Genomic DNA, 22,021 nt, shown 5'->3' on the forward strand with positions numbered 1-22,021 from the left:
TTGTTGAGATGTTGGTTTGTTTGGAACCATCCTCTCTTTGGGAGTTTGACATCTTTAATTTAGTGTGTATCAATGGATATCTCATTCCTTGATGTATCTTTAATGATATCTTCCAAGTGATGATTTCTCCATTTGGTATCCTTTTCACTTGGCATTTGTTTGTATTTTGGTATCGGTTCTTGAAAGTTTTGAGCATGCATATTTACTTCATGTATTCTATTTGGCATGCTTTCTTTCATGCACACATTTCTTGCATCAACCTTGTGTAGGTTGTATCATGGCATGTAATTCATTCTTTCTTGTGATACTTGTTTCCTTTCTCAAAGCATCTCAACGATGATCTCATGTTGCTAGTTGTGATGTCTTTGATGGTTGCGTGGTAGGAATTCATTTATATACAATAAGACCATATCTACCCATGTGCTATGCTTCCAAGCAAATATCTTATTGGTATATGTATGACTTCCTTTTGGATATCTGATGACCCACAAGTGTAGGGGATCTATCGTAGTCCTTTTGATAAGTAAGAGTGTCGAACCCAACGAGGAGCAGAAGGAAATGATAAGCGGTTTTCAGTAAGGTTTTCTCTGCAAGCACTGAAATAGTAGGTAATAGATAGTTCTGTGATAAGATAAATAGTAACTAGCAAAAAGTAAATAAAGTAAATAAAGTGCAGCAAGGTGGCTGAGGGAGTCCTGGATTAGGGGGTGTCCAGATAGCCGAACTATCACCGTTGGCCGGACTCCTGGACTATGAAGATACAAGATTGAAGACTTCGTCCCGTGTCCAGATGGGACTTTCCTTGGCGTGGAAGGCAAGCTTGGCAATACGGATATGTAGATCTCCTACCATTATAACCGACTCTGTGTAACCCTAACCCTCTCCGGTGTCTATATAAACCGGAGGGTTTTAGTCCGCAGGACGAACAACAATCATACCATAGGCTAGCTTCTAGGGTTTAGCCTCTTCGATCTCGTGGTAGATCTACTCTTGTACTACCCATATCATCAATATCAATCAAGCAGGAGTAGGGTTTTACCTCCATCGAGAGGGCCCGAACCTGGGTAAAAACATCGTGTCCCTTGTCTCCTGTTACCATCCGCCTAGACGCACAGTTCGGGACCACCTACCCGAGATCCGCCGGTTTTGACACTGACATTGGTGCTTTCATTGAGAGTTCCTCTGTGTTGTCATCTTTAGGCCCGATGGCTCCTTCGATCATCAACAACGACGTGGTCCAGGGTGAAACTTTTCTCCCCGGACAGATCTTCGTATTTGGTGGCTTTGCACTGCGGGCCAATTCGCTTGGCCATCTGGAGCAGATCGAAAGCTACGCCCCTCGCCATCAGGTCAGATTTGGGAGTTTGAACTACACGGCTGACATCCGCAGAGACTTATTCTTCGACGGATTCGAACCGCAGCCAAGCGCGCCGCACTGTCTCAATGGGTAAGATCTAGCTCTGCCGCTGAACAGTGCCCTGGAGGCCGCACCAGCGTACGCTCCGACCTTTAGCTCGGAGCCGACTTCGCCGATCGAGGACGAGTGGCTGGACACCGCCTCGGGGGCTACGATCTCTATGGCGATTGATCCGAACACCATCCCTGTCCTTTGCAAAGCCCATGACTCTGAGGTGCCGGACTCCTCTCCGGACTCCGAACCTCCCGCGCCCCTGCCAATTAAATCCGATTGGGCGCCGGTTATGGAGTTCACTGCCGCGGACGTCTTTCAGCACTCGCCCTTTGGCGACATCCTGAATTCACTAAAGTCTCTCTCTTTATCAGGAGAGCCCTGGCCGGACTATGGTCAGGATGGTTGGGATGCGGACGATGAAGAAATTCAACACCCGCCCACCACCCACTTCATAGCCACTGTCGAAAGTTTAAACGACGTACTTAATTTCGACTCCGAAGACATCGACGGTATGGACGACGATGTAGGAGATAACCACGAACCAGCACCTATAGGGTACTGGACAGCCACCCCATCTCACGATGTGTACATGGTGGATACACCTAAAGGAAGTGACGACGAGGAACAACTGGACGCTGCGAAGGATAAATCCCTCGAAAAGCAATCAAGACAGCGATGAAGGCGCCACACAAAGTCCCGCCTCGACAAAGACGGTGGCCATACAGACCCAGCCATAGAGCAGGTCGAACCGGTGGACGACGAACATGCCATTGAACAACCGTCCGAACAGGACAACTTGGATAAACAACCCGTCCCTGGCGAAGACAACAGTCTGGATGATCTCACACCGGACAAGTTATTGGAGCAGAAGAACCTCCACAAAAAGCTCGTCGCCACTGCGCGTAGCCTGAAAAAGCAGAAGCGGAAGCTCAAAAGAGCGGAAGATGCACTCAGAATCAGATGGAGCAAAGTACTCAACACCGCAGACAAATACAACGACAGTCGCCAAACAAAGAGCTACCGAAGCGCAAACTACTGCCCGAATTCAATGAGGAGGCCTTAGAGCCCCCACAATCAGAGAACAAAGAGGCCGCCCGGTCAGATAGACGAGCACATGACAAGCATAGAGCGGCAAGCGGCGCCGCACACAAACCAGCACACGATCCGCATAAGGATTCACATCAAAAGGATGGCCCAGTTAGTTCATCTACGGGCCAAGAAAGCAAGCTCTTCTAAGCAATGCAACACGCCAAATATCCGGACATCACGACACACCCAAATATAGGGGAGCCGCACACCCCCTATGTTTCACCGATGAGGTGCTGGATCACGAATTCCCAGCGGGATTTAAACCCGTAAACATAGAGGCATACGACAGAACAACAGACCCAGGAGTCTGCATAGAGGATTACATCCTCCACATACACATGGCTAGAGGAGATGATCTCCACGCCATAAAATACTTACCCCTCAAGCTCAAAGGGCCAGCACGGCACTGGCTTAAAAGCCTCCCTGAAAATACCATTGGAAGTTGGGAAGAGCTCGAGGAAGCTTTTCGGGCAAATTTTCAAGGGACTTATGTCCGCCCTCCGGATGCAGACGATTTAAGTCACATAACTCAACAACCCGGAGAGTCAGCCCGCAAATTCTGGAACAGGTTCCTCACCAAAAAGAACCAAATAGTCGACTGTCCAGACGCCGAAGCCTTAGCAGCTTTCAAACACAACGTCCGATACGAATGGCTCGCCAGGCACCTTGGCCAGGAAAAGCCAAGAACAATGGCCGCACTAACAAGCCTCATGACCCGCTTTTGCACGGAGAGGATAGTTGGCTGGCAAGATGTAGTACCAGCGACCCAAGTACATCCGAAGTCAGAGATGGAAACGAGAAACCACGACGTAGCAAGGACCAGCACCGGACAAGGGGAAACAGTCTGAAGAGCACGGCAGTCAACGCCGGATTCAAAAGCTCTCGGCAAAATCATAAAAAACTGCCCCTCAAGGATAACAGCCACGAGCTATCCAACTTAAACAAAATCTTGGACAAAATATGCCAAATCCACAGTACCCCCGGGAAGCCTGCAAATCATACCCACAGAGATTGTTGGGTCTTCAAACAGTCCGGCAAACTCAATGCTGGACACAAGGGGCTCGACACACCAAGCGAAGACGATGACGAACCCCGCAAGGAGAGCAGCAGAAAAAAAGAATTTCTCACAAGAAGTCAAAACAGTAAACTCACTTCATGTGACAAAAGGGAAAATCAGAACGGTGCCCATAGAAATACGAGCCGCACGGCCTATCCCAGCGGAGTCCCGACATTGGTTGTCAAAACCAATCACCTTTGATCATCAGGATTACTCCGGACGTATCCGGAATGCAGGATGGACTGCGCTGATATTAGATCCTATAATCGACGGACTCCAATTCACAGAAGTCCTAATGGACGGTGGTAGTGATCTAAACCTGCTATATTAGGACACAATCCGCAAAATGGGGATAGACCCAACCAAAATTCGCCACAGCAACACCTCCTTCAAGGGGGTAATGCCAGGCCTATATGCCCATTGCACGGGCTCCCTACTGCTAGAAGTTGTGTTCTGCTCATCCGACAACTTCGGCCGCGAAAAGTTAACCTTCCATATCGCCCCATTCAAAAGTAGTTATCAAGCACTATTGGGACGTGAAGCTTTCGCCCGCTTTAACGCAATACCGCATTATGCATCTCTTACACTTAAAATGCCCGGTCCACGCGGCATCATCTCATTAAAGGGAAATATCAAGTGTTACTCGAGCACGGAAGAACGTGAGACTGCCTGGACAGTCACACACTAATCCGGCTCCGCTAAACCAAGCACCTGAACAGGTCATTCGGACCCCGGACATGGCTAGACGAGTCCGGCGTAATCATATGAAGGCCTACTAGCCGCACACCCCCGTACAAGGGGCTGCATGCATATGAACACCATGCTACACCCGTCCAGGATACGGCACAACGGAGACACAGGCACAGACGTGCAGTAGGGACCCGTTGCAAGGATTCTTTTCAGATTAAGACCCTACGTAAGCATTTTTTACTGTCTCTTGTTGATACACATCCCCCGGTTTCTTGCTATAACCGAGGAGGAGGCTGGCGTTTTGGCATTGGCCGCGTCAGAATTTTTTGCGTGTACCTGGACACTAGGGGCTTAGGGCATTGTTCTGCTCGCTTTCATAAAGTCTGAATACCTTAGGGAGTGTTCGGCGTCTCGAGTTAGGCCTTATATGCATCAGCTCCGAATCATGTCTTTGGTCAAATGTTGGGTTTGCCCGGCTCCTGTGTTTTGCTGCCTTACGTTCCACTCTATCGGCTAACGCGGCACCAGGAGAACTACTGCGATTGTGCCCGAGTTCGTCCTGGTGAGCACCTCAGTAGAGAAAGCCGAAAACTGACTGTCATGATATAGCGTGAGACTGGTCAACCACTCGATGACCCACCGGAATGTTTAGAATTCCTTCGCATTAAGGAAAGACCGTTTCCCGGTCAGGCACATACGCGCCCCAAATTCGGGAGAGCACGGTGCCCCTAGGGGCTATATAGTAGCCCCACCATCGAACTTCTATGGCTAAGTGAAAGTGATAAAGCATTATAGTCTGGTTGCCTAGTTTGCTACGCTATCACCTCCTTCACAGGACCAAGATGTTGGATTAAGTGTGAAAATGCGCTTTTTTTTGCAAACACCCCCGCACTATGCGTGTGGGGGCTGAAGCCAAGGACTGCCATCTTTCAGGTTATATACACATATACATTAACGACCGCATAGGAGGTATCTTAATACTTGAATGGACAAGTATAAAAAGCCCTTATATTATATTGTTCCACAAATCATACATGTCATTTGAACATAATATCCTTCGAGCACCGCGTCTCTATTAAATGAGCGCCCTGCAGGACTTCCTCAAAATAATGCTCGGCAGGTACTTGGCTTCTGTCCGAATCATGGGATGCAACGTCGGTGGCCTTCATCTCCGCCCAGTATGTCTTGACACGGGCGAGAGCCATCCGCGCACCCTCTATGCATGCTGACCGCTTCATTGCACTAATATGCGGCACCGCACCAAGGAACTGCTGCACCAAGCCAAAATAACTCTTCCGCTCGGGCCTCTCCGGCCACAAATGAGTCACGACAGACTTCATGGCAAGTCCGGACAACTTATTCAGCTCAGCCCATTCGGCCAAATGATCGGTCAATGGAAGCGGACGCTCTAGACTATGGAACTGCGACCAAAAAAGCTCCTCCATTCCGTGATCCTTTTGGCCTAGGAAGTGTTCGACCGCATGTGCAGCACTCGCTGCCAGGTCCAGATAAGCATCCTCCGCACCCCACAGCTGGCCCAAATGAGCATACATGGGATCCGTGAATTTCCTCCGCAGCAGAAAAGGCTTTCCAGACGCAATATCTTCGGCCTGACGTAGCTCCTCTTTCATAGCTCTCATCGCAGAGCGAGCATCCTTGGCCTCAGTAGCGGCCTTTTTCAGGTCCTCTTGTTCCGCTCGACCTTCTTTTTCAAGAAGCTCGCAACGGTCGGTAGCATTCTTCAACTTTACGGCCATCTCGGCCATTTCTTTCTTGCTTTGGCAGTGAGCAGCCTGTTCGGCTCTCAGCTCTTCGGCCGCTTTTAAGGCCACCGCATCACTTTTTTGGGCTTGCTCCTTGACTCGGGCGAGTTCCGCCCGAAGGTCCTCGATGGCAGCGGCACCATCTGCGTCAAGCACACATGTTGTAAGGCTCATACATTAAGCTACCTTACCGGGGTGTCCACAGAGAAACTGCATACCTTGTGACTCATCCAGCCGCTTTTGATAAGCGCGATGTCAGAATCCGCCATGTCAAGTTGCTGCTTTAGTTCGGCAAATTCATTAGTCCGTCTCGCCACCGGATGCTTCGCCACCTACATAGGAAGAGCGCATATTATACCTGGGATTATGATCCTCGGCGCGCTGTCATTTTTGACAACGTACCGAGTCTCAGGGGCTACTATCTATACAGGGCGCATTCTATATGCAAAACTGTCAGAAGGTACATCATTTTGCGTACCTCAAAACCCGTCAGTAAACTTATGACGGCGTCATGCAATCCACTTTCAGCGGATGAAATCCTTTCAATCACCGTAACCATTAGCGCATGGTGATCTTCCGAGATAGATGCTCGCCCGAGCAGATCTTTCAGCTCCTCCGACCGTACACCAGTCGGTGCCGGACTCGTCCGATGGCCTTTTTCGAAGGACGGATGTGGAGGGCTTTGAGGGGACATACAACTGCCTTCGGGCCCCGCCGGATTCGGAGAAACCCTCCGCGACGACACCTCAGGGTTGTCCGCCTTGCATGACGGTACCGCAGGCGGAGGCGTTTCACTCTCCATCATCTCCGGATCAAGATCCCCCAAAGACGAGCTCTGCTGAGAAGGGCTGAGATCCGAACTACAAGGAAAAATTTCGGTTATCTTCAGAAATAAAACAGGGATGTCTCTCATTTTAAGAAAACGCCCCTCTTTACTTACGGCTCGCTGGAGGGCTGATCTCCTTGGGGAAATAGTGCGGCCGGGGCATCTCCCGGCGCAGGACCCTCTGACGAGGATTTCTTCCCGCGCTTCGAGGCCTTGGTCTCCGGATGTTCAGAGGCGGTCCTCTTCTCCCCTTGGAGGGAGGGATTCTCGATCCCTCCCTTCTTGATAAACTCCTTCGCGGAGGTAGTAGCTCCCTTGTTCCCCCCTTCGCCTTCTTCAAAAGGCGCAGCCTCTAGCACCCTGGTCAACACAGAATCCGGCGTGGTCTCAGGGAGGGGGGGCGGACACCTGATCAGTTTTGCTTTAGCTATCCACTCCTGTGCAAAGGACAGCTCTTCTAAAGGCAAGTTTATGATAGATATACGGATAGCATGTCCGGATACAGGACTACTTACTTGAGTATCCGGGCGATTGTAGCTTAGACTTGCGTCCTCGGTCAATTCCGGACACATTGCTCGTGATCCGAAGAACAGTTGGTACATCTCCACGGGCGTTACACCCATAAAATGTTGGAGAGCTTGTGGTCCCTCCGGATTGAACTCCCACAGGCGGAGGAGGCGACGTTTGCAGGGCAGGGTGCGACGAATCAGCATGACCTGCGCTACTACGACCAGATTGATCTCTCTCTCTAGGAGGTCTCGAATTCGGCCCTGCAACAAGGGCACGTCCTTGGACGGCCCCCAGTCGAGCCCTTCATTGACCCATGACGCCAGCCGCGGTGGAGGACCCGAGCGAAAGGCAGGTGGCGCCACTCATCTGGTGCCCCTGGGAGCGGTGATGTAAAACCAATCTTGCTGCCACAGACTGAGCTCCACATGGAAAGAGCCCTCGGGCCATGGAGCGTCAACATTCTTGCTTATAACAGCCCCTCCGCACTCTGCCTGCTGCCCCCTGATCATCTTCGGTTCCACTTTGAAGGTTTTGAGCCACAACCCGAAGTGAGGGGTAATGCGGAGGAAGGCTTCACATACAACAATGAACGATGAGATGTGGAGGATGGACTCCGGATCCAAGTCATGAAATTCTAGCCCATAATAAAAGATGAGCCCCCTCACGAAGGGGTCCATCGGGAAGCCTAACCCCCGAAGGAAGTGAGACATGAACACCACGCTCTCACCAGGCTTGGGAGTGGGAATAACCTGCCCTTGGGCAGGCAGTCTGTGCGAAATTTCGCCGGTTAGATACCGGGCGTCTCTCAGCTTTAGCACGTCTTCTTCCGTGATGGAGGAAGGCATCCACCAGCCTTGCAGGTCGGAGCCGGACATCCTCGGAGGTCTGAAGCGCCTGAATCTCGAGCTTTGGGTATTGGAACTCGAGGCAAGGGGCGGATTCGATTGAGATTGAAAGAAAGGAGCAGGCCTTGGTCTCGTTATAAAGAGGTTTAATACCAAGGGCCCTCCCCGTGACCGTTCAGGACTTGCCTTCGTCAGAGGAGGCGCGCCAACGGGCACGACTGGGTTACCCACACCCGCATTAATGAGAAGCCCGAAATAAGGGGACACGATCTCTGCTTTGACAAGACGTGCCAAGGAAACCGCCTCGCTAAACACGTTGAGGTGGGACAGTAAAAATGATTCCAATAAAGGCTTGGCCATGCTGTGACGTCACGCCACAGAATACGTCAGCAGCTTGAATTTGTGTAAAGATTATTCTCTCTATGGTGGTATGTGGAACTTATTTTGCAGAGCCGGACACTATCCTTGTGTTCAAAATCTTCTATGAAGTATTCGGAGGAGGAACCCGCCTTGCAATGTCGAAGACAATATGCACGCCGGACTCGTCGTCATCGAAGCCTAGTTCAGGGGCTACTGAGGGAGTCCTGGATTAGGGGGTGTCCGGATAGCCGAACTATCACCGTTGGCCGGACTCCTGGACTATGAAGATACAAGATTGAAGACTTCATCCCATGTCCGGATGGGACTTTCCTTGGCGTGGAAGGCAAGCTTGGCAATACAGATATGTAGATCTCCTACCATTGTAACCGACTCTGTGTAACCCTAACCCTCTCCGGTGTCTATATAAATCGGAGGGTTTTAGTCCATAGGACGAACAACAATCATACCATAGGCTAGCTTCTAGGGTTTAGACTCTTCGATCTCGTGGTAGATCTACTCTTGTACTACCCATATCATCAATATCAATCAAGCAGGAGTAGGGTTTTACCTCCATCGAGAGGGCCCGAACCTGGGTAAAAACATCGTGTCCCTTGTCTCCTGTTACCATCCGCCTAGACGCACAGTTCGGGACCCCCTACCCGAGATCCACCGGTTTTGACACCGACAGTGGCCCAATCCTTTATGTAGCAAAGGATAAGCCTGGACAAATTCTAATAATGAGGAAGAAGCTCCCGATGACACATTGGGAATTATCGTCAAGCTAGTTTTCATCACGTTCATAAGATTCGCGTTCGGTACTTTGATAATTTGATATGTGGGTGGACCGGCACTTGGGTACTGCCCTAACATGGACAAGCATCCCACTTATGATTAACCCCAATTGCAAGCATCCACAACTACAAAAAGGAGTATTAAGGTAAACCTAACCACAACATTAAACATATGGGTCCATATCAACCCCTAACGAAGCAACGCATAAACTAGGGTTTAAGCTTCTGTCACTCTAGCAACCCACCATCTACTTATTACTTTCCTATGCCTTCCTCTAGGCCCAAATAATGGTAAAGTGTCATGTAGTCGACGTTCACATAACACCACTAGAGGAGAGACAACATACATTTCATCAAAATATAGAACGAATACCAAATTCACATGACTACTAATAGCAAGACTTCACCCATGTCCTCAGGAACAAACGTAACTACTCACAAAGCATATTCATGTTCATAATCAGAGGTGTAATAATATGCATGAAGGATCTGAACATATGATCTTCCACCAAGTAAACCAATTAGTATCAACTACAAGGAGTAATCAACACTACTAGCAACCCACAGGTACCAAGTTGTGGTTTCTATACAAGATTGGATACAAGAGATGAACTAGGGTTTGGAGATGAGATGGTGTTGGTGAAGATGTTGATGGAGATTGACCCCCTCCCGTTGAGAGGATCGTTGGTGATGATGTTGGTGATGATTTCCCCCTCCTGGAGGGAAGTGTCCCCGGCAGAACAGCTCCGCCAGAGCCCTAGATTGATTCCGCCAAGGTTCCGCCTCGTGGCGGTGGAGTTTCATCCCGTAAGCTTGCCCACAAACTTTTCCAGGACAAAACCCTTCATATAGCAGAAGATGGCCGCCGACAGGTGTGGGCCCCCTAGCCTATTTATTTTGCTCATAATTTCTTAATAAATCGAAAAGGTTGTTTTGTGGAGTCTCAGGTCTTTTGGAGTTGTGCAGAATAGGTTTCCCACGTTTGCTCCTTTTCCAGCCAGAATTCCAGCTGTCGGCATTCCCCCTCTTCATGGTAAACCTTGTAAAATAAGAGAGAATAGCCATAAGTATTGAGATATAATGTGTAGTAACAGCCCATAATGCAATAAATATTGATATAAAAGCATGATGCAAAATGGACGTATCAACTCCCCCAAGCTTAGACCTCGCTTGTCCTCAAGCGGAAGCCGAAATCGAAAAATATGTCCACATGTTTAGAGATAGAGGTGTCGATAAAAATAACATACGAACATGAGGGCATCATGATCATTCTAGTAACAGCAACATAAATGGATTTTGTCATATGGTTTCCTATGTTCAAGTAATAAGCAATTCACAATGTCAAGTATGGTTCAAAAACTTCATTGGGAACTAACAAACTATAATCTCAGTCATTGAAGCAATTGCAATTTATCGTAACATCAGAAAGAGTCAATAATAGAGCTTCTCAGCAAGCTCACATACTCAACCATCTCGTAGTCTCCCATAATTGTTAACACACACGCAATACTTGTGGTTATAGATTTTCAGCCGGACACTGAGAAAGATAGGGGCTTATTGTGTTGCCTCCCAACGTATTCACCTTTAGGTGATGTCAACAATAATAGCCTATGCCAACTTACATCCAATTGGATTTATATATCATGATTTTTCAAACACGAGGAGCTTGCCAAAGGATAAAATGAAAAAGGGAAAGGTGAAGATCACCTTGACTCAAGTATAAAGTAAAAACATAAAGTAAAAGATAGGCCCTTCGCAGAGGGAAGCAGAGGTTGTCATGCGCTTTTAGGGTTGGATACACAAAATCTTAATGCAAAAGAACGTCACTTTATATTGCCCCTGTATGTGGACCTTTATTACGCAATCCGTCGCTTTTATTACTTCCACAACAAGTTCGTACAAAGTTTATTTTCTCTGCACTAATAAGTCATGCATATTTAGATAGCAATTTTTATTGCTTGCACCGATGAAAACTTAGTTGAAGGATCTTACTCAATCCATAGGTACATATGGTGGACTCTCATGGCAAAACTGGTTTTAAGGATATTTGGAAGCACAAGTAGTATCTCTACTTAGTGCAAGGAATTTGGCTAGCATGAGGGGGAAAGGCAGGCTCAACATGTTTGGAAGGTCAATGATGATACGTCTCCAATGTATCTATAATTTTTGATTGCTCCATGCTACTTTATCTACTGTTTTAGGCAATACTGGGCTTTATTATCCACTGTTATATTATTTTTGGGACTAACCTATTAGCCGGAGGCCCAGCCCAGATTTGTTGTTTTATGCCTATTTCAGTGTTTCGAGGAAAAGGAATATCAGGCGGAGTCAAAACGGAACGAAATCAACTAGAGAATTATTTTTGGAAGGAAACCCACCTGATGGACTTGGACCCCACGTCAGAAGATACGGGAGGTGCTCATGAGGGTGGGCCCCCCTGGGTGCGCCCCCCTGCCTCGTGGGGCCCCCGTAGCTGCACTGACGTTCTCCTTTCACCCATATATACCTATGTACCCTAAAACTTCCAGAACAGAAGATAGATCGGGAGTTCCGCCGCCGCAAGCCTCCATAGCTGCCAAAAACCAATCGGGACCCTGTTCCGGCACCCTGCCGGAGGGGGATCCCATCACCGGAGGCCATCTTCTTCATCCCGGCGCTATCCATGACAGGGAGGGAGTAGTTCACCCTCGGGGCTGAGGGTATGTACCAGTAGCTATGTGTTTGATCTCTCTCTCTCTCTCTTGTGTTCTCTCTCGTGTTCCCTCTATGGCACGATCTTGATGTATCCCGAGCTTTGCTATTGTAGTCGGATCTTATGATGTTTCTCTCCCTCTACTCTCTTGTGATGAGTTGAGTTTCCTCTTTGAAGTTATCTTATTGGATTGAGTCTTTTATGAGAATACTTGATGTATGTCTTGCCGTGTTTATCTGTGGTGACAATGGGATATGATGTGCCACTTGATGTATGTTTTGGTGATCAACTTGCGGGTTTCGTGACATTGGGAACATATGCATAGGGGTTGGCACACGTTCTTGACTCTCCGGTAGAGACTTTGGTGCATTCTTTGAAGTACTTTGTGTTGGTTGGATGAATCTGAGATTGTGTGGTGCATATCGTATAATCATGCCCATGGATACTTGAGGTGACAATGGAGTATCCAGGTGACATTAGGGTTTTGGTTGATTTGTGTCTTAAGGTGTTATTCTAGTACGAACTCTTTTATAGATCTATCCAAATGAATAACTTTGAGGTGGTTTCGTACCCTACCATAATCTCTATGTTTGTTCTCCGCTATTAGTGGCTTTGGAGTGACTCTTTGTTGCACGTTGAGGGCTTGTTATATGATCTATCTATGTTATTATTGTTGAGAGAACTTGCACTAGTGAAAGTATGAACCCTAGGCCTTGTTTCCTACCATTGCAATACCGTTTACGCTCACTTTTACCGCTCGCTACCTTGCTGTTTTTATTATTTCAGATTACAAAAACCTATATCTACTATCTATTTTGCACTTATATCTTCATCTCTTCGCCGAACTAGTGCACCTATACAATTTACCATTGTATTGGGTGTGTTGGGGACACAAGAGACTCTTTGTTATTTGGTTGCAGGGTTGTTTGAGAGAGACCATCTTCATCCTACGCCTCCTACGGATTGATAAACCTTAGGTCATCCACTTGAGGGAAATTTGCTACTGTCCTACAAACCTGTGCACTTGCAGGCCCAACAACGTCTACAAGAAGAAGGTTGTGTAGTAGACATCAAGCTCTTTTCTGGCGTCGTGCCGGGGAGGTGAGTGCTTGCAGGTATTTCTTTAGATCTTGCAATCGAATCTTTTTGTTTCTTGTTTTAGCACTAGTCTAGTTTATAAAAGAAAATTACAAAAAAATGGAATTGAGTTTGTCTCATACGCTTCATCTTTTTAATATCTTTCGTGAGTATGATGGAAAGGATAATTGTGCTCAAGTGCTAGAAGAAGAAATCTCTAAAATGTTTGGCACTAAATCTTTGAATGATGAGCATGATTGCAACGCTGTTGGTATGAATTCCTTGAATATCCATAGTACTAATGATGATTGCTCTAGTCATGATGAAAATATATCTTATGAGCATGTCAACTTTTGCGGAGTGCATGTTTGCATGAACACACCAAATAGAGAAGATATATATTGCAAGAAGCATAAGTACTTAGAAACGAAATTGTTGCAAGAAGAGCTAGATGTGTGTGCTGAAAATTTAAACTTTCTTAGCCATACTTGTGAACTTTGCAATGAACGTGATCATTTTAGTACCCAATGCAAATTGTTTCATGATCGTATCGTGTCCAAAAATTGTGATTACTTGATTTCCCTTGCACATCATAATGAACTTAGTTTGCTCTTGGGTTATGAAGAAATTAAACATATAACTAAGATTATTCCAGAATTTGCCCTTGATAGAATTCTTCATTTTGATCTAGAGAAGATTATATGTATTGTGCGGTGAATTGCATTGAAAATCCTTATATTGCCAATTACATAAAGAAAAGAAAGCAAATAGAAGATGATGAGAATACTAATGAAAGGGAAGAGACTTCCCAATATCCTCCTATTATTTCTCATGATGAATCAGGTAACGAGGGGGAGCTTTCTATTCAACCAATCTCATCAATAAGGAGCTCAAAGAGGAAGGTTGAACCCACACATAATGTGAAAAAGAAAAAGAAAAGACTTGGGTGAAGTTTATGTGATCTTGCTGTGAAAAACAGAAACTTTAGCGCTCACGAGATTAGCTGCCATTTTGTACTGGAGAGTGCCTTTAGGTTGATTCCTTTTGCAGATAATTAATATACAAATTACTCAGGTCCAGCAATTTATTTAATAATTTTTGGGGTTCCATAAGTATACGTTTGATACAGATTACTACAGACTGTTCTGTTTTTGACAGATTCTGTTTTCTATGTGTTGTTTGCTTATTTTGATGCATCTATGGCTAGTATTGAATGGTATGAACCATAGAGAAGTTAAAATACAGTAGATACTACACCAATATGAATTTAGAATGAGTTCATTACAGTACCTAAGTGGTGGTTTTATTTTCTTATACTAACGGAGCTTACGAGTTTTGTGTTAAGTTTTGTGTGGTTGAAGTTTTCAAGTTTTGGGTAAATATTCGATGGACTATGGAATAAGGAGTGGCAAGAGCCTAAGCTTGGGGCTGCCCAAGGCATCCCAAGGTAATATTGAAGTACAACCAAGAGCCTAAGCTTGGGGATGCCCCGGAAGGCATCCCCTCTTTCGTCTTCGTTCATCGGTAACTTTACTTGGAGCTATATTTTTATTCACCACATGATATGTGTTTTGCTAGGAGCGTCATTTTATTTTGTTAGTTTTTGCTTGATGTTAGTTAGAATAGTGTTTTGCATCTTTAGTTTCAATAAAAAGTCAAGGATAGCCTTTGCCATGCTTGTTTTGCAAGTATACATGTTGCTGTTTGGAAACAGAAAGTTTACCGCTGTTGCAAAAATTCCTTAGAAAAGTCAGAGAATAGTCTAATGTTGAATCTTTTTGCATATTGAGCTCTGATAAATTTATTAAAGTGGGAATTTTAGTTCATAATTTTTGGAGTCAGGGAAGTATTGATACTCTTGCATTCTTTACAGACTGTACTGTTTTGGCAGATTGCTGTTATGGTTGCATTGTTTGCATATGTTTGCTTGTTTAATGATTCTATTTGAGGATAGGAGTATTAAATATACAGAGGAATTTAGTATGCAATGTTGAATAATAATGTTAGTGATTTGTTACAGTAGAAAATGATAAGGTTTTGAATTGGTTTATACTAACCTATCTCACGAGTTCTTGTTGAGTTTGTTGTGAATGAAGCTTTTGATAAAAAGAAGAGAAACCATGATATGAGAGGAATTAAGGAGACACAAAAGTTCAAGATTGGGGATGCCCGAGGCACCCCAAGATAATATTTCAAGAAGTCTCAAGCATCTAAGCTTGGGGATGCCCCGGTAGGCATCCCACTTTTCTTTTTCTACAACTATCGGTTAGTATCGGTTGAACCTAAGTTTTTGCTTCTTCACATGAGTTGTGCTATCCTTGCAATGTAGTTTTCTTTAGCTTTGCTTGCTGTTTGAATAAAGTATCAAGATCAGAAATTATTAAATGGGAGAGTCTTCACATAGTTGCACAATTATTCGACTACTCATTGATCTTCACTTATATCTTTCGGAGTAGTTTTTGTTATTGCTCTAGTGCTTCACTTAGATCTTTTTAGAGCACGGTGGTAGATTTGTTTTAAAGAAACTATTGATCTCTCATGCTTCATTGAGATTATTTTGAGAGTCGTTATTAGCATGGTAATTTGCTTAATGATAATATACTTGGTATTCAAGATATGTGAAACATTCTTTTGAGTGTGTTGAATACTAAGATAAGTTTGATGCTTGATAATTGTTTTGAGATATGGAGGTGATAATATCAAAGTCGTGCTAGTTGGGTGATTATGAATTTGAGAAATGCTTGTGTTGAAGTTTGCAAGTCCCATAGCATGCATGTATGGTTAAAGTTGTGTAACAAATTTGAAACATGAAGTGTACCTGGCTTGTGCATCCTTATGAGTGGCAGTCGGGGACGAGCGATGGTCTTTTCCTACCAATCTATCCCCCTAGGAGCATGCGCGTAGTACTTGATTTTTGATGACTTCTAATTTTTTTGCAATAAGTATATGAGTTCTTTTGACTAATATTGAGTCCATGGATTATACGCACTCTCGCCTTTCCGCCTTTGCTAGCCTCTTCGGTACCGTGCATTGCCCTTTCTCACCTTGAGATCTGGTGCAAACTTCGCCGGTGCATCCAAACCCCGTGATACGCTCTATCACACATAAACCTCCTTATATCTTCCTCAAAACAGCCACCATACCTACCTATTATGGCATTTCCATAGCCATTCCGAGATATATTGCCATGCAACTTCCACCATCATCATCATGACATACATTACTTTTGTCATATTGCCATTGCATGATCATGTAGTTGACATAGTATTTGTGGCAAATCCACCATGCATTATTTTTCATACATGTCACTATTGATTCATTTCACCATCCCGGTATACCGCCGGAGGCATTCATATAGAGTCATATCTTGTTCTATGTTTTGAGTTGTAATCCTTATGTTGTAATCAATAGAAGTGTGATGATCATCATTATTAGAGCATCACCCAATCAAAAAAAAGATAAAGGCCAAAAAAATAAAAAAAGAAAGGCCCAAAAATAAATAAATAAAAAAGGGCAATCCTACTATCTCTTTTTCCACACCTGTGCTTCAAAGTAGCACCATGGTTTTCATGTAGAGAGTCTCATGTGTTATCACTTTCATATACTAGTGTGAATTTTTCATTATAGAACTTGGATTGTATATTCCTACGATGGGCTTCCTCAAATGCCCTAGGTCTTCATGAGCAAGCGAGTTGGATGCACAACCACTAGTTTTCTTTTGTTGAGCATTCATAGCTCTAGTGCATCCGTTGCATGGCAATCCCTACTCCTCATGTTGACATCAATTGATGGGCATCTCCATAGCCCGTTGATTATCCTCGTCAATGTGAGACTTTCTCCCTTTTTGTCTTCTCCACACAATCCCCATCATCATATTCTATTCCACCCATAGTGCTATATCCATGGCTCGTGCTCATGTATTGCGTGAAGGTTGAAAGAGTTTGAGATTATTTGAGTATGAAACAATTGCTTGGCTTGTCATCGGGGGTATAGAAGTTGGGAACATCTTTGTGTGACGAAAATGAAGCATAGCCTAACTATATGATTTTGTAGGGATGAACTTTCTTTTGCCATGCTATTTTGAGAAGACATGATTGCTTTGATTAGTATGCTTAAAGTATTATTATTTTTGTGTCAATATGAACTTTTGTCTCGAATCTTTCGGATCTGAATATTCATATCACAATTAAGTAGATTTACATTGAAATTATGCCAAAGTATCTCTCCGCATCAAAAATTCTTTTTTATCATTTACCTACTCGAGGACGAGCAGGAATTAAGCTTGTGGATGCTTGATACGTCTCCAACGTATCTATAATTTTTTATTGCTACATGCTACTTTATCTACTGTTTTAGGCAATATTGGGCTTTATTATCCACTGTTATATTATTTTTGGGACTAACCTATTAACTGGAGGCCCAGCCCAGATTTGTTGTTTTATGCCTATTTCAGTGTTTCGAGGAAAAGGAATATCAGACGGAGTCAAAACGGAACAAAATTAACTAGAGAAGTTATTTTTGGAAGGAAACCCACCTGATGGACTTAGACCCCACGTCAGAAGATACGGGAGGTGCTCACGAGGGTGGAGGGCACCCCCCCTGGGCGTGCCCCCTGCCTCGTGGGGCCCCCGTAGCTCCACCGACGTTCTCCTTTCACCCATATATACCTACGTACCCTAAAACTTCCAGAACAGAAGATAGATCGGGAGTTCCGCCGCCGCAAGCCTCTGTAGCCACCAAAAACCAACCGGGACCCTGTTCCGGCACCCTGCCGGAGGGGGATCCCATCACTAGAGGCCATCTTCATCATCCCGGCGCTATCCATGACGAGGAGGGAGTAGTTCACCCTCGGGGCTGAGGGTATGTACCAGTAGTATGTGTTTGATCTCTCTCTCTCTCGTGTTCTCTCTTGTGTTCCCTCTATGGCACGATCTTGATGTATCCCGAGCTTTTCTATTGTAGTTGGATCTTATGATGTTTCTCTCCCTTTACTCTCTTGTGATGAATTGAGTTTCCCCTTTGAAGTTATCTTATCGGATTGAGTCTTTTATGAGAACACTTGATGTATGTCTTGCCGTGTTTATCTGTGGTGACAATGGGATATCATGTGCCACTTGATGTATGTTTTGGTGATCAACTTGCGGGTTTCGTGACATTGGGAACCTATGCATAGGGGTTGGCACACGTTCTTGACTCTCCGGTAGAGACTTTGGGGCACTCTTTGAAGTACTTTGTGTTGGTTGGATGAATCTGAGATTGTGTGATGCATATCGTATAATCATGCCCACGGATACTTGAGGTGACAATGGAGTATCTAGGTGACATTAGGGTTTTGGTTGATTTGTGTCTTAAGGTCTTATTCTAGTATGAACTCTTTTATAGATCGTTCCGAAAGAATAACTTTGAGGTGGTTTCGTACCCTACCATAATCTCTACATTTGTTCTCTGCTATTAGTGGCTTTGGAGTGACTCTTTGTTGCATGTTGAGGGCTTGTTATATGATCTATCTATGTTATTATTGTTGAGAGAACTTGCACTAGTGAAAGTATGAACCCTAGGCCTTGTTTCCTACCATTGCAATACCATTGACGCTCACTTTTACCGCTCGCTACCTTGCTGTTTTTATTATTTCAGATTACAAAAACCCATATCTACTATCTATTTTGCACTTGTATCTTCATCTCTTCGCCGAACTAGTGCACCTATACAATTTACCATTGTATTGGGTGTGTTGGGAACACAAGAGACTCTTTGTTATTTGGTTGCAGGGTTGTTTGAGAGAGACCATCTTCATCCTACGCCTCCAACAACGTCTACAAGAAGAAGGTTGTGTAGTAGACATCAAATGACAATATACTTTAACTGAGATGTCAGAAAACATACACCATTATGTTGTCTTCCTTGTCCAACATCAACTCTTTTAGCATGTCATACTTAATGAGTGCTTCACAATCATAAAAGATGTCAAAGATAATATATTTATATGTGAACTGCTCTTTCCTTATTACTTCCTATTAATTGCAACGATGACCAAAGCTACGTTCATCAACTCTCAACAATTTTCATGCCTCATACTTTCTATGTGTGAAGTTATCACTATCCATAAGATCAATATGAACTCTTTTGTTCTTTCTACTTTCTCAAGATCATAGCAACAAAGCAAAGCCCTTAACTCAACACTAATCTTTATTATAGATAGCACACGGGATCGCTTACATAAAGAGATCACAACGAAAAACTCAAAACTACTTGATATCAAAACTTCGAACTAATAGATAAAGATACTACTAAAAGGATCGAACTAAATAAAGCGGTAAAGATAGGAGTGTGAAGGTGATACGATACCGGGGCACCTCCCCCAAGCTTGGCAGTTGCCAAGGGGAGTGCCCATACCCATGTGATTATTTCTCCTTCTTCACGGTTGGTGTCATGATCTTATTGGCGATTATGCCCTTCAGGATACGGTTCTCCTCCTCGAGCTTATTGACTTGTTGTTTGAGGTCCATATTTTCTTTACGGAGCTTGCCCGTGACAGACAAGGCTCATTTTACCCAAGGATGCTGCATAGCTTCTGGAGAACAAGTGAAACTCCTTTTCATATTTTCATAAGAAAGAAATCTGGAGTTGAAAGGAGTGACCGAAGTGGGGACAACCAGGCTAGGTAGTTCCCCCATAGTGAATTCTGCTTGGAGACAAGAGGTAACTTCTTCATCTTCCTCCATGGCATCTATCCTTTTCAAATTAGCCTCCATCTCATCCTCCGTTAATGGTCCAAAGTGATAGGCATCGAGATTTGCTCCTGGACCTGGCGTTGGGTGGGACACCCAGCTCTCCCCAACTAATTTCTGAGAAGACATCTTGCTTTATCCTGCGACAGGAACAGCTCGAAACAAAAACAGAGGATATTTGCGTGATACGGTGGTCAAAACCTTCGGGAGAATATATATGAATTTTTACCGACCAAAATACGTAACATACAAGAAAACGGAGTCCGGGAAGCACATGAGGTGTCCATGAGACAGGGGGCGCGCCCTCCTCTCTCGTGGGAGCCTCGTGTCCCTTTCGGACTACTTCTTTCTTCCTAAAATCCTTAAATAATCTAAAACTGATGAAAATTGCCATTAGAGTTGTTTTGGAGTTGGTATACTTACCGTACCACGTACCTATGCCTTTTCAGAGTCTAGAACGTTCTGGAAAGTGTCGCGTATGTATTCCTCAGGGGTTATGGTTTCAATAATATTAGTTTCAACATTGATAGGATTACCTAAAATATAATGTTTAATTCTTTGACCGTTTACCACCCTCGGATTTGTGCCTTCAAAGTTGTTGATTTTTATAGCACCAGAATGATAGATCTCCTCGATAACGTAGGGACCTTCCCATTTTGAGAGAAGTTCTCCTGCAAAAATCTTAAACGAGAGCTGAACAATAACACATAATCTCCTACGTTAAACTCACGCTTCTGTATCCTCTTATCATGCCAGCGTTTGACTTTTTCTTTGAAAAGCTTAGCATTCTCATATGCTTGGGTTCTCCATTCAACAAGTGAGCTAATATCAAATAACCTTTTCTCACCGGCAAGTTTGAAGTCATAATTAAGCTCTTTAATAGCCCAATATGCTTTATGTTCAAGTTCAAGAGGTAAATGACATGCTTTTCCATAAACCATTTTATATGGAGACATACCCATAGGTTTTTTGTATCCAGTTCTATAGGCCCATAATGCATCATCAAGTTTTTTGGACCAATTCTTTCTAGATCTATTCATAGTCTTTTGCAAAATTAATTTGAGCTCTCTATTTCTCAACTCTACTTGACCACTAGACTGCGGGTGATAAGGAGATGCGATTCTATGATTGACATCATACTTAGCAAGCATCTTACGGAAAGCACCATGAATAAAGTGTGAACCACCATCAGTCAAAAGATATCTAGGGACTCCAAACCTCGGAAAAATAACTTCTTTAAGCATTTTAATAGAAGTGTTATGATCAGCACTACTTGTTGGAATAGCTTCTACCCACTTAGTAACGTAATCAACAACAACTAAAATATGTGTATAACCATTGGAGGCAGGAAAAGGTCCCATATAATCAAAGCCCCAAACATCAAACGGTTCAATAAAAAGAGAATAATTCATAGGCATTTCTTGACGTATCTCATGTTGCCTATTCTTTGACATTCATCACAAGATACAACAAACTTACGAGCATCTTTGAAAAGAGTAGGCCAATAAAAACCAGATTGTAGTACCTTGTGTGCAGTTCTATCTCCAGCGTGGTGTCCTCCATAGGATTCAGAGTGACACTTGCGTAGGATTTGTTCCTGTTCATGCTCAGGCACACAACGTCTAATAATACCATCTACTCCTTCTTTATAAAGGTGTGGATCATCCCAGAAGTAATGTCTTAAATCATAAAAGAACTTTTTCTTTTGCTGGTACGTGAAACTAGGCGGTATATATTTAGCAACAATGTAATTAGCATAATCAGCATACCAAGGAGCAGTACGAGAAGCATTGACGACCGCTAATTGTTCATCAGGAAAGCTATTATTAATAGGCAGTGGGTCATCAAGAACATTTTCTAGCCTAGACAAGTTGTGTGCAATGGGGTTCTTAGCTCCTTTTCTATCAACAATATGCAAGTCAAATTCTTGGAGCAAGAGAACCCATCTAATCAGTCTAGGCTTCGCATCTTTCTTTTCCATAAGGTATTTAATAGCAGCATGATCAGTGTGAATAGTAACTTTGGAATCAACAATATAAGGTCTAAACTTATCACATGCAAACACAACTGCTAAGGATTCTTTTTCAGTCGTAGCATAATTTCTCTGGGCAGTATCAAGAGTCTTGCTAGCATAATGGATAACATTCAATTTCTTATCGATTCTTTGCCCTAAAACAGCCCC

This window comes from Triticum dicoccoides, chromosome 7B (assembly GCF_002162155.2).
Source record: "Triticum dicoccoides isolate Atlit2015 ecotype Zavitan chromosome 7B, WEW_v2.0, whole genome shotgun sequence".
NCBI lineage: Eukaryota > Viridiplantae > Streptophyta > Magnoliopsida > Poales > Poaceae > Triticum > Triticum dicoccoides.